This window comes from Arachis ipaensis, chromosome B09 (assembly GCF_000816755.2).
Source record: "Arachis ipaensis cultivar K30076 chromosome B09, Araip1.1, whole genome shotgun sequence".
In the NCBI taxonomy this organism is placed as follows: domain Eukaryota; kingdom Viridiplantae; phylum Streptophyta; class Magnoliopsida; order Fabales; family Fabaceae; genus Arachis; species Arachis ipaensis.
The window spans coordinates 19,927,062-19,941,765 of NC_029793.2; the positions used below are offsets into that span (position 1 = coordinate 19,927,062).

Here is a 14,704-nt window from a genome sequence, read left to right on the forward strand (position 1 = left end):
CCTTAATTAATAAACAAAAAAATTTATGAGAGGATACAAGAAGAAGATGAAGTATTATTTGAAAAAAATATAAAACAAAAAAATAATATCAAAATTTTTAACTATGACAATATCTTTGATAAAACACACAAATTTTCAACTATAACATAATATCTATGATAAAAAAACACACACACACATTCTTTTTTTACTTTACATATCTATCTTTTATTTCATTAAATTTCTAAAGTGATAATTAATAAGTTATTCATGATAAAAATTAGAATATTGCTACATCCCTAGATTTTTCTTTCCTTTTCTTATTGTTCTTTTTTGAGAGAGAACAAAAAAGGAAAAATAGAAAAGAAAAGCAGAACAAAGAAGAAGAAAAAGATGAATAATAATGCGGAAAAAGAGGAACGAGAAAGATAAGAAGACGTAACAAAAGGAGAAGGAAGAAAAAAATATGCAACATATCTATTTTTTATTTCATTGAATTTCTAAAGTGATAATTAATAAGTTATTCATGATAAAAATTAGAATATTATTACATCAATAGATTTTTCTTTCCTTTTCTTATTGTTCTTTTTTGAGAGAGAACAAAAAAGGAAAAAAAGAAAAGAAAAGCAGAACAAAGAAGAAGAAAAAGATGAATAATAATGCGGAAAAAGAGGAACGAGAAAGATAAGAAGACGTAACAAAAGGAGAAGGAAGAAAAAAATATGCAAATGAAGAAGGAAAAGACGACGCCGCATACGAAGAAGAAGAGCGTGTGTACATACGTGTAACTTTTACTACAAGAAAATTGCTGAGTACCATCAGATTTTTCGTCGGATTTAGCGTCGCGTGTTACCGTCGGATTTACAGGCAAAAATTGAAAGTATTTCGTCGTGTCAAACATTTACTGTTAGATTTGCTATTCCGATGATAAAGTCGCTGGTAATAATTGGAGGGAAAATGGGAAACTTGGCGTGGATTCGTTACCGTCAGATAGATCTGACGGTAACTCAATTTAGTGTGACGCAGCATTTTGGTCACCCGCAAAATATTACCGTCGGATTTATCTGCAATAAATCCGACGGTAACGAGCCCTAAAATTTGAAACGCGAACCCTTTCCCCCTTCATTTTGAATTCCCCTTTCTCTCTCTACCCTCTCCCCACTGCTCTGTCAGCCCTGCCATTGCCAGCAACCCCTCTGCAGCCCACTTTCGCCACCTCCTCTCCCCTCACCCTCTGCAACCCACTCTCTCTCTAACCCTCTCCCTCGACATCTTCTTTGGCAGCCCCATCTTCATCTCACCGCGCCATCCACCTCTACCAGCCGCCACCAACAGCGCCATCTCTCCAACATTCTCCCATCGCTGCTATCATTGTTGCTATCGTCGTTACTGCCGCCCCTGTTGCCGCTGTTACTGTCACCCCTACTGCCGCTGTTATTGCCACCCTCTTCTCTGTTCTCTTTTCTACTCCTACATTCCATGTTCTTCTTTATTTTAATATCGATATCAATTTTTGTTTTAGTTATCCTTAGTATTATTATATGTTTTAGTTGTTAATTAGTATTATGCTCGAGTTAGATTTAATTTTTAGTTTTAGAGAATTTACGTTGTTAAGATAGGTTAGATTTAAAGTATTAGGTTTTAAGTTGTTGAAAAGTGTTTGAAATTGTAAATGAATTGATCGATTAAAATTATTGTTTGGATATTCTCCTAGAAATGTTGTGAATTACTACAGCTAGTATATTGTTAATGTTGACTTCTTGTCAACTAGAGTTGAAAGAATACCTGGTTGTGTTATTTGATATATTTGATGCTTTTGAATGCCAAGTGTTCAATAATATGCCTCTTGCAATAATTAATTTTTTGGTGTGTATGTAGTGATATAATGTCACATTGGTTTGTTTGTGAACTTACTTTATATTACTACATATCACACTTTAAAATTTTACTTTTGCACAAATTCATTGTAAATTGTTATTGTCTTTTGTATGTGTATTAATATTTTTAGATTTGGTGAAATTAATTGAGTTTTGACTGATGTTGTGGATTGAGGTTAGTTAGATTTATGGGAACTATAAAGGTGGATATATGGCCAATTTTAGGGGAGGTTATGTCAAATTTTTTTGAAATAATATAAATGTTGAAGGATTTGTGTTGTATATGCTGATTAGTGTTAATTGGTATTCTCTTTGCAGATATGACGACAAGTAGCAGAGGTGTCATAAGTCGGCCTCGTGGTCATAGTAGAAGGGGGGTTTCTACCGATGTCCCAGGGACTTCTCAGTCATCGCCCTCTACCTTGACTATCCCGTCGACCCGTGTGACATCACAGGCGGGTCCACTGGACCAGCAGTTTATCATGGTTCCGAACCCCAACTACGTGGTTCCTTCTGCTACGCCCCCTCAAACTCCAGCGACAGAGACCATGGTGCCGGAATCCTCTAATGCGTCCTAGTCAGATGCCCTTCCACCATCGTCCGTTAAATGGATGAGGATTCGTCTTGATGGCATGCAGGCAAGAGTACTATTTTAATGTATTTTATTCGCAATCTATTTTGAATTTGTTAAGTTTTATATGTTTTTATGTGTTTGCTAAACTTAAGTTTTTTTCGTTGATAGGTTTGCACCAAACAACAATGCATGTACACAGGAGATCTTTAATGTGATTAAGTCCATGTATGACAACCTTTAGCCGAGCTACACGAAGATCCCTGTTGAGACCAAGGAGCGATGATTTCAGAAGTGGGCGGTAAGAACCCAATGTTGTTGAATTAACTGTAAATTATTTCAGCTAACTAATGTTGTTGAATTACTTTGTGCAGGAGAAATTTATATGGGATAGGAAAGATGATCTCATGATTAGGAAGATCTACGACCACCGGATAGCTAGACGACCTCAGTAGATGATGCAGGATGTTCGTGAGGGGTGCGGCCTCACGATTTAGATCTGTCCAGATATTAAGAGGGCACTAAACGTCCATTTTAATACTGATGAGGGGTTTAGGCGTCTCCATTTGACGAACAGAGCTAACAGGGCTTCACCGAGGTCGTCGAAGTATACCGGTGGGTCGGCAACTTTCATGAAGATGAAGAGTAGGCTGGTATGTAGTTTGCTAATTTTTAATTATTACTTGAATTGATTGTTACTTGATTTATTTTATTACTTGGTTTCAATATGTGTAGTCTAAGTTGTTGGAGCGTGCAGCGACATTGGCAGAGACCTTCAAGTATACTCATACTTTGAAGGCCAACAAGAAAAGATTTGCTGATGAATGGTCTATGGCTCATTATGTGAGTTTTCAATTAATTCTAAGTTTGAAATGTATTCGGTTTAAAGTCAATTAACTGTCATCATCCTAATTACAACATGTGCTACACAAGAGAACTACATACAGAAATTGGAGGATGCGATCCAGAAATCTTAGCCTAGTGGGAACGACCCCGACTCTGATGCCTCAGTCATCGATCCTGATAGGGTTTGGCGCGACTCTGGCTCTGAGCACTACATGAATCGCGTCTACGGGTTGGGATCGTTCGTCGCCAGCGGCCTCCGCACCTCCACATTGGCAGCTTCATTTGTCTCTGCCTCTGCCACCAGTCCTGCCGATCCCAAGGAAGTCGTCGATTTGAGAGAGTAGGTGCAGAAGCTCACATGGGAGCTTCACCAACAAGCTCATCAATCTGAGGAAAGGTACAATGAGCTTCTTGCGCGCATGGGAGACACCATTTCCCTCAGGCTGGAGCTGAGGGAGGACCTGGAACGGCTAGAGCATTTGCGAAACCAGATGGCAGTGTACAACAAGCAGATGCACGCTGGGGGTAGCGACACTGCTGGTGGGGCACCGACATCACCACCTAGTCCGTCGCCTTAGCAGGGGGAAGACAACGACGACGATGATTACCGGGATCTGTAGAGTTTAGGAATTTTATTTATTTTATGTCTATTTTATTGTATTTTACTTTTTTGACTTTTTATTATATTCATACCCTTGATATTTAATAAAATCATTAATTGATTTCTGGTATTTAGAATTTGTGCACTAATTTTGTAAAAAAAATTGAATTTGACTACTAATTGTGCAAAAAAAAAAAAGCATACAATCGGATTTACCGGAAAAAAAAATCCGATAGTAAATGAGCGCCACACAACATTATAAGGCGCCAAAATTACCGTTGGAAAATCTGTTAATAACCAACCTCTTATTTTAGTCGTATTGATTGCAAACTCCGTCGCAAAATCTTCCGGTAGTTAACATCGGATAAAATAATCAGCTGGTTAACATCTTTCTAGACTAAATCTTAATTTTATTTCTAATAATATTTAAAATATCTTATTTTTATCTCAAACATTTTATTTCTTTCTATTTTAGTTCTTTAATTTAATTTTTTTTCCAAAAATATCATTTCTTTCGTTATAATTTTCTTTTAGATAACAACAAATAATTGTAATATTATGGTGGTTGTTATAATGATTTGAGAGAGAAAATAATAGAATAAAAAAATAAAAATAAAGGTTAAACGAGTATTTTTTAAAAGAAAAATTTAATTTTGACTAAAGGACTAAAATAAAATAAAATATTTAGATTAAAAATAAGACATTTCAAACGTTAAAAATAAAAATAAAATTTAATTTAAACATTAAAAATTAAATAATATTTTATTCAATTTTTTTATTAAAAAAATATGTTCATATAGAAATAGAAATATTATGCCGATGTGAAATTCAAACTATGATACTATAAATCTTTTATAAGTTAATTCTTTATTTTTTATTTTTTATTTTATTGGCTTTTAACTATTTTTTAAAATTTATTCTCAATAATAATTGTAAATTTTGAATAATTAGTAAATAATTAATCAATAAATTAATTATTATTAAAAAAATTAAAATATGAATTTTGATACTAATTTTAAAGTTTTTGACTCAAAATTAGACCGAACGGGCCGAACTGGTTGGACCGGATCCAAACCGAACCCAAGGTCCATTATATAAAAACCAAGACTTGCACTCTTCTTCCCCAAATGGCCTGAAACACGTTGATGGAGGGAGCAATCAGCGTTGAACCCTAACCCTTCCACTTTCAATTTCAATCGTCCATAACTTTTAATCCGGAGCTCCGATTGACGAGCCGTCAGCGGCCACGCGTTCATCTCAGAATGGGTTAAGCGGGTAGTAGTAAGAGGGTTGTAGCTCAAATCCACTTGCTTCGCAATGGGTGTTTCTGTCCATGGTTAGCTACCAGGACATGTCGGGTTAGTTATATAATTGACAAATGATATCATCAGCCATAGGACAGGCATACATCATATGCATATGTTTGTTTTGTGTGTTTGTGCATTAATCTGGCTTGCCTATGTGATTATCACGCCTACTTGCTAAATTTGCTACTTGTTGTAACTGTATTCTACTTGTGCTTGCTTTGTCTGTATTTTTTATCTGTGCACTAGAGCTTTGGAGGGTTGGAGGAAGGAGGAGATTAGGGTTTAAGTTAGAAATTGAGATATAATCTAAAACCTTAGATAGCCTACCCTGTTTATGATTTTCAATGTTAGCTTTAAGTTTGAATCTAACGTCAGAAGTTCTAAGATCGCCTTCGGCTTTCTCAGGACCTTATATATTATGTATGTGGGCACCACTACCATACTGAGAGCTTCCGATTCTCATTCCAGACGTGTTGTTATTTTTTAAATGCAGGTTGGGAAACACCACACTGCGTATTCTAGAGACTCTGTGGAAACGAAGAACTCTTGGGACTCAGGATTGTATTTTATTTAAATTTATATATGTATATTTTTGAAACTCTGATTATACATATATTATCTTTTCTGCTCAATCGTATCTACCTTTATACTCTTATCCAATTGTGAGTGTTGCGTTGTTCTGCTTGTTTTTCGTTCAATGACTTTCTTCAAGGCTCCTAGATAGACCTCCTTTTAACTATAGTATATATAATATTTTATCTTACTTTTAAAGATCGTAATACCTTACCACCTCTATTTTATAACTTAAGCATAAGACTCTGTGTGGTAGAGTGTTACAATAATATTATAAGAGATTGTCACATACAACATTTACTAATATACATGTCACCACCTTTATTAGTAATTTTTGTTAAGTTAATCGTAGGATAATATTAAATTGTTTTATTGATAGTTTTGACACAGAAAATAAAAAGAAATTAAAGACAAAATTGATAATTACTCAAATATTAATACAAAAATGATATTTTATCTTTTTTTTTATAATTTAAAAAGTGGATACTTCAATAAAAATTTTATAATTATCATCATATAAAGATATTTTCTTTTAACTATCAGATAATAGATTGTAAGATTTGATTTTGATATGTTATAAAAATATTATATTTATTTAAAAGAATTGTTGTTTCCTTAAATCGTTATTTTTTTTCTATAAGTCACGCTTTTAAAGTATCATTAAACAAAAATATATTCAAAAAAATATTTTTAACAACTTTATTAAAATAAGTGCCTATTTATATAGTGGGAAATATCTACTGTCAATAATGATGATCACCGAATCTTTTCAACCAAAAACTATAGAGTAAATAACTATTTCTGACCACGAAAGATTTGGTGCTGACAAGATTAACCACGAAAGATCTAAATAAATTTAATAACCATGAAAGCTTATCATTGTTAGACAAAACAAACAAAGCATTAACGCTATTAAAATAATTTTGTAAATACCCTTTTTTTTACTACAAGAAAAAAGGCCTGTCGGCACACTTTTTTCTTGCTACGCTTTTAAAGCGTGCCCAAAAGTGGTCAATAGCCACGCTTTTGCGAGGGTGGCTACTAATTTGTGATTTCTCCATGCTTTTTTTGCCACGCTTGAAAAGGGTGGCCATAGAGGGAAATCGGCACACTTTTACTAGGGTGGCCACTTATTTGAAATTTGGCCACACTTTTTTATTGCCACGCTTGAAAAGCGTGGCCACAAAGGAAAACCGGCATGCTTTTACGAAGGTGGCCATTGATTTGAAATTTGGCCACTCTTTTTTTTGCCACGCTTTTCGAGGGAAACCGGCATGCTTGAAAAGCGTCGCTAGTTTGTCTTTCAATGGTCAACTTTTTAAATCGTGCCCATATCCTGTATTTATTTTGACACCCGTACAAAAATGTGCCGATAGAGTTTCCTCCCCCAAAATTTAGTTTTTCACCCATTTTTTTTCATACTTTACTCTTTTTTTTCTAAGTTTTTAATTTTAACCCTTAACGTGATAACAACAGCACACTAATTTTACATTGTTACCAAATTCACTTTTAACCCTAAAAGTGAAGTCGTGCCATCTTCTTCATCTTCACTTTCGAATCCTGCCTTCATCGTTCATTGTCATCTTCATCGTTCATCTTCATCGCCTTCATCGTCATCTGTGTAATTAGCCAATGACCGTCGCACCCATGCCCTTCCTCTAACCCTCGCACCCGACCCTCTTTCTGTCGAACCCTATAGCTGTTTCTCAACCCTCACACCCAACCCTTGCCCATCAACCCAACCTTGTTGCATACCTCCAACCCTAACCCTATGGCGCCTCCAAGTCTCCAACCCTAACCCCAGAGATTTATCGCGCTTCCGTCGAGCTTGGCTACTGTCGTCTTCGTCTTCCTCATCTCCTCCTCGTGACCCAGACCCAGAAAGCCCTAAGCCTCCATCTCTTCTCTCTTCTTCAAGTTGTGTCGCCGCCACCGTCCTAGTGCCGCCCTCCATCGCTGCTTCAAACCCTAACCACCAGATCGGGTTCTTCTCACTCTTCCTCCGATTACACAATACACCAACCTAGATCTATTCTTATCTTCTCAAATCTCAGATCCAAGGTTTGCATCTAATGCTTTTCATTTTTTAATTTTTCTAGCTTTGCTTGCTACATTATTGGTTGCTGATTATTCAGTGGATTTGATGTGTTGATGCTATTTGCAGAAATCAGTTATTACATATGGTGTCCAACGCCAGCAAGAAAAAGGCCGCGCAGAAGAAGGCGGTAATAGCGGCTAAGAGAGGAGGCAAGGCGTCTGCTTCGTTGAATGCGGCGGCATCAGCTTCAGCCTCGGATCGGACCTACACCGGTGACTTCTGCTCACATTCCCTTTCCAGGGATATTAGGGTCAGTAATACTTTGGATGATGTTGAAATGAAATGAATGTAGCATTTAGGGTTTTAAGTTTAGGAATGGAATAGTGTAAACTTTGATTAAACAGAGTTGTAGATGTCATGTCTTTGTTTAGTGTTCTGATTCTCTCTATATGCATATCCTAAATGCTTATGCTCTATTAGTTCTTGGAGAGTTAGAGGAATATATTAATTAAATCTAAAGCCGAACATATCAGTTTAAAATATATCTTTATCTACTTGTGCATATGTTTGATGTATATTTTTTGGTTTTGGCTGAATGTTATGAACATGGAAATTTATGACGCAGGTAGTTGGAGGAGATCCGCTTTTGAGGCTCATAGCAGTTGATTGATTCACAGTATCTACAAACGAAATTGCTCTACATCCTAGATGTCTGGTTAAGGTAAAACTAGATTTTTATAAAGTGGAGACGGAAAAAAGATGTTTGGTTTGTTTGGGTATGTTGATAAATCTTTCTGCTAAGATAATAAACTATCAATTAACTTGTTCTTGTATGTTCCTCCTTCTGAATTGCAGTCAGAAGCTGGGAAAAAGCTTCCATAAATTTGACGCTGCAAAGGTTAATTTTGACAAGGCACGTGAGTGTTTCTAGAGAGCTCTTGATGAGGTAATGTGTTCACCTATTCTTCTTTATATTTAATTCTTCCTGATAGATTTCATTCTTTGCTTATACATCCATGGGTAACTTATTTGTTGATTATGAAACTGTAGGATCCTGAGAATGAGCTTTATAAGAAGTCCTTAGAAGTTACTAATAAGGTAATGGAATAGCTTTTGCCTTGCAGTTGTATCTAAAATTAGCTTCCTGTTGCTGGTCACGTTTCTGCTGTTTAACGAAGGGTTTATCTCTCAATAAGATCTTAGATTTTGATTTTTTTTGTTTATCTCTCAATAAGATCTGAGATTTTGAGTTTTTGGTTGAATTTTTCAGATTTGCTTTTTTATATATATATTTAACTAGTCTTGTTGTTGACTTGGAAAAATACGAAGGAAAAAGAATCAAAAGTGCATGTATGTTTTTTAATACTATGCCAGATGATTCGGATATTTTCTGTCGCAGCTAATATGTTAAGGTTAAACATTGGGGACGCTTTCTATTAAAGCAATCAAAATTGGATCATTGGCATCAGAAGTTTACCTTTAGATTTGTCTGATCAGAGCAAAATATGTAGTTTTTTTGTTCCTAATCATCTTGTAGTTGGAATCATTTTGGTTCACCATAGATGATGAAAATTGTTCTTCTAATGTTGCAGTCTTGATTAACATGTTATTAGCCATATATCAACTTCTGTGTTTTTAGAATAGATTTTGCTAAAGGTAAGTTTAAGTTCTTCCCATTTTTGTTTCTGTTACTTATGATTATATTTAACCTATTTGCCATTGTATCACTTCTATTCTAACCAGTCTCTGTGAACTGTGTGTCTCAGGTCCCAGCATTGCACATGGAGATCCACAAAAATGGGCTTGGTCAGATGACTGGTGGTGGGGAATCCTCTACATCTTCAAAAACAAAGGTTGAACTTACCGAAATTCCATTACATTTAACTACTTTTTTTTATCATATTCACCAACTTTTTCTATTTTCTTTAAATCAATAACAGCTTGTGATGTCAAGTTTACGAAACTGCATTTTTGAAAATATTAAAATGCTAAAATTAGCTTGATTGGGATTGAAGATTGTTCCTGTTAAGATTGAATTATTTTGATTTTGGTGTGCAGAGCCTCTTATTCATCTTTAGTGATGTTGTTGAAATTTTTTACTGATTTAGCTGTTAATTATTTTTACTGTTAATTGTTCTTAAATGGTTTTTCACTATTGATTTCAAACTTCTATCATAATTCTTATTTTTAGTTAACATATACATACTAGCTTGTATTTATTTTTACTCTAGGGCTATTTGTTAGCTTTCTCATTAAGTTTTTAAAATAATTGTATTCTTTCAATCAATAATAGAAATTTATAAAAGTTAGGGTTATAATAGTAAAGGAAAGCAAACATTAGGCAATTTTACTGTGAGTAACTTGTAATAAATATTAGTGTGCTCGATTTTATGATCTGAAAAATTAGAATATACTGCATAGTACATACATATTTGCTGATTTTTTTTATTTGGATGTTCAAACAGCTATGATATTCCCTGCTTTATTGCAACTCCAGCTTGCACAAAAATCCTTTGTATGCTGATAGTGTGGATGCTGAATAATGTTCAGGGGTTGATATTCATGGGATTCTTCTTCTGAGAACTTTGATTGGAAAGGTCAGAAGGTTGCATTGATTATTTTGCTTTTTTAAGTTTTAGAAATGAGGAGTGCTAGGTAGCCAAAGATTAATTACAATATAAAAATGTCATATAAAAATTCTCATTCTCTTGATAAGCAAGTGATATACACCTTCTTATCACTTACTCTCCTTATCACCCACTATTTTTCTGTATGCTTGAGTCATTAATGTTCTTTCCAAAATCAATTTCAGTTTCTTCCAAATTAAATCCCTAAAATTCCTCACTCACATTATTACCCATTAAAATACAATTTTTCTGCAGAAATTATGGAGGTTAAATTTAAAAATTTTAAAAACTTCTACTGCACAACTCATATTTTACATATAAACTATTAGAAAATAAAAAATAAAAGATAAGATATAAAAAAATTAAAAAATAAATTTTTAAAAATAATTATTAACTCATCATATTAAAATCAATAAATAAGAATACATATGAAAATTAAATAAAAAATATTATAATAATTAAAATCATGACCTATTAGTGCACATATGAGATAATTTGAAAAATACAATAAGACGCATAGTTTAAAATTTGGTAATATTAATTATAAAAATTTTATTAATTATAGACATCATATGTATGAAATTTTGAATATTATGAGTACAAAATTATGGATGTTATTAATATGAAATTATCGATGTTATGCGTATAAATTTATGGATGTTATGAGTAAATTTATCAATTGAATAAATTAGTTTAAGAATTTGACATTTTTTCAAATTCAATTATGAAAAAATTTAAAAACATCTGTGTTAATTTGATAGTTACTTATGTAATAACTAAAAATTTAATATCTAATAAACATGAATTTAAATTTTAGATGTTAGTTATATGTAATTATGGATGTTACGTATATGAACTTATGAATGCTATGTGTATGAACTTAGTTAGTACAATATAATTATTAAGCATGGGAGAGAGAATTATATGACATTATAACATTCAAATTATAAAAGGAAATATAAATAGTAATTATAAGAATGACTAATAGTTAGGAATATGATATTATAATTAATATCATTAATAAGTGGGGCTAATAAGAATATGATAAGTAGATTGATAAGAGAGTGAGATAGAAAATTAAAATATTATTAAGTTATATAAATGAAGTAAATTATGGAAAATTTTGGCTAATTATGGCTGAAAATTTTTTGTTACCAAACTTTTTCCTTTAGAAATACATAGCTGTTTATTAAATGCAAGGATTTTTCTCATGTTCAGATATTTGGCAGCATTGGATCAGTGGGAGGAGCCCTTGCTTTAGGTAAAGAGGGTCCTCTTGTCCATACTAGTGCTTGTATTGCTTCTTTGCTTGGACAAGTAAGTATGTACTACTCAATATATGATAGTATCTAAATGGTATGTTAAAAGTACAATATTCACATAGTATGTGTTAGATCTTTTAGTATGTCCTTTCAATGCTTTGTTTTCTTAAATAAAGAGGCTAAAATATGGTGGCAACACCACATGAAGTGTCCATTGTATTTTAACTGACCATTTAAATGAACCTTGCTTTATAATTTATTAACACTTGCACATTATATTACCTGAATTATCCTCTGTGTTACTGTGCATTACTCTTTTAAGATTATTTTTGTGTGATTTTCACTGAATATGTATTTTATATGGAAGAAACTGATATAAACTGATATAATCTGTTGGTGTCGTATCTTGAGTAGGATGGTTCCACCAAGTATCATATAAATTCAAGATGGTTTCAAGTATTCAAAAGTGATCGAGATCGTCGAGATCTGGTAACTTGTGGGTCTGCAACAGGAGTTTCTGCTGCATTTAGAGCTCCTGTTGGTGGTGTATTGTTTGCATTAGAAGAGGTAACGTCTTGGCAAGAAATTCTTAGTGACATGGCTCTTTTTTATTAGAAGGGGAAACATGGTAAATCATTCATCATATATATTTTTGTTTTGATTTGTTTCCTATGCTCTTGAAGGTGGAGGAGTTAATTTAGGTGGCGTGTCTTCTTCACTTCTGCTATTGTTGCTGTTGTAGTGCGAACTGCAATGGGATGGTGTAAGAATGGAAATTGCAGACATTTTGGGTCTGGCGGATTCATAATATGGGATATATCAGAGTAAAGATCTGTGCTTTCACCTTTTTCATTGTCAGTTGAGCATTAAGGTTTTATTTTTGTCCTCTTCCCTTGACTGGTTTTATTTTTAATGGTCAAGAGGATTATTCCTTTGCAGAGCTATTGCCAATGGCTATTATTGGGGTTATTGGAGGCCTACTAGGTAGGAGTTTTCACCTTTATTTTGCACTTCAATGTATCATGAATTTTTTACATTTTGTAAGTAAGTATAAGGAAATGGATATGCGACACTTGGAATTGTAATTCTTATTTTCTTGTTATGACTTTGATTTTTGGTACTTTGTGATCAAAGTCTACTTTTGTGGTGATAAGTTTATATATAAGGTTTTTTTATGGGAAAGTTTATATATATGTTGGATTGGTTGATATATACAATGTAAAATTGGTCTATTATTTAAAAATTATATATAAATTTTGCACAAAATAAATGAAAAAAAATTTTCTGACCTAATTTATGGCCACGCTTAAAAAGCGTGGCTATATCTTACTATTGGCTTCAACAGGCACGCTTAATAAATGTGGCCATAACCTGAAAATTGGCACGCTTTAAAAGTGTACCCATATCCTCATCTATTGGCACGCTTCGTAAGCGTACCCGTATCTTTCAGTAGTCATAAATAGCCACGCTTACCAAGCATAGCCATACATTACCCTATTAGCACGTTTAAAAAGTGTAGCCATATCTTACCCTATTGGCACACTTTAAAAGCGTAACCAAAACAAACAATCTGGGACGCTTTAGAAGCGTGGCGATATGTGAACTTTTTGGTACGCTTTTCAAGCGTAGCTATAGGTTAACACCTATGGCCACGCTTTTAAGCGTGGCAAGAGATATAAGCGTGGCAAAAAAGAAAGCGTGCTGATAGATCCACAAAAGCGTGGCAATAAAGCAACCGACACGCTTTAAAAAGTGTACCGATAGCTCAAAACGCGTGGCGAAAAGCTATCGGTCCGCTTTTAAGCACTTTTTGGCATGCTTTAAAAGCGTGGCAAAAAGCTTATTTTCTTGTAGTAATTTCTTCCTTCTACATATTTCTTCCATAAAATTTTTCACTTTTATCACTTGCCAACACAACCTCCACTACCTCCGTCACAAAGTCCACTATCCCACCAGATCTACTCCTCTACTCCCACTTCTCCCAAATAATTTCATATCGCCATAACCACCATGACCTCTTCCATGTCCTACAATTTCTTTATCTTTTGCCTCTCTAACCTCTTCGAATCCCTAATTCTTTGTGGCTGTCACTCCATCTCACCATCACTACTCCTCTCGAATCCCGTTGCATAAACCACCATCTCCTCTCCCTCAACACGCTTTTCCTTCTTCACTCTCTGATACTTCCTGATACTCCCTAATGCTCTGCAACATGACGGTTGTGACAATGACGATGAGTGTGCAACGAGGCGGTGATTCTGAAAGGGCTTATGCCACTTGACGTGCCACTGCATCAGCGGCTGTCTGTGTTCAACGGAGTGGTAGAGCTTATGCGGTGCGAGCGTGTTGTGAACTAGTAGATTCCAACGATGATGATGAAATTCTTATTATATTTGATAAGGTTCTACGAAATGGAGGGTATTTGTGGCTTAATAGATTGTACAGCAAAAGAGTGCAGCTTGAAAATATTTATACACTGTTGATTGAAAAATTCAGTTACAAGAAGATCAAGTATACTATTAAAAATAAGTCTGACATTGATAGCATCCAGAATGATTAAAATTTTTTCATTATATTCTTTTATAAGGATACATTAAGACGATAAATTGAAGCTTTTTTATTTCTTGATTTATTGTTTTGATTTAATTTTAAAATGTTTAATAATACTATTAGAGATAACAATAATGATAAAAATAAAAAATTGTTCCGGAGCAAAGATGAAAAAAAAATGATATTTATAGAATTATTTTAATAAAATTAAAATTTTGTTAGTTTTGTCTAACAATAATAAACTTTTATGATTATTAAATTTATTTAATTTTTCGTGATCAATTTTACTGGCGTTCAAATTTTGTATGATAAAAGTAGTTATTTACTCAAAAACATATAAAGAAACATGATTATTATCTAATAAACAACACTTTTTGTAACAACTATTCTAATATGAGTTTATGCCTAATTCATAAGTTTAGATTAATTAGGATTCAGGATATCACATGATCCTAAATACTAAACTCCTAATA

At 33.6% G+C, this 14,704-nt stretch overlaps 2 long non-coding RNA genes across 2 annotated transcripts; both read left to right on the forward strand.

The window, feature by feature from the left end:
• Positions 8,477–9,617, forward strand: LOC110267273. The gene is made up of 3 exons (XR_002354700.1): positions 8,477–8,513; positions 8,648–8,738; positions 9,559–9,617. It is a non-coding gene; the product is annotated as an uncharacterized LOC110267273 (long non-coding RNA).
• Positions 10,302–12,249, forward strand: LOC110266590. Its single transcript, XR_002354011.1, has 3 exons — positions 10,302–10,389; positions 11,638–11,736; positions 12,128–12,249. It is a non-coding gene; the product is annotated as an uncharacterized LOC110266590 (long non-coding RNA).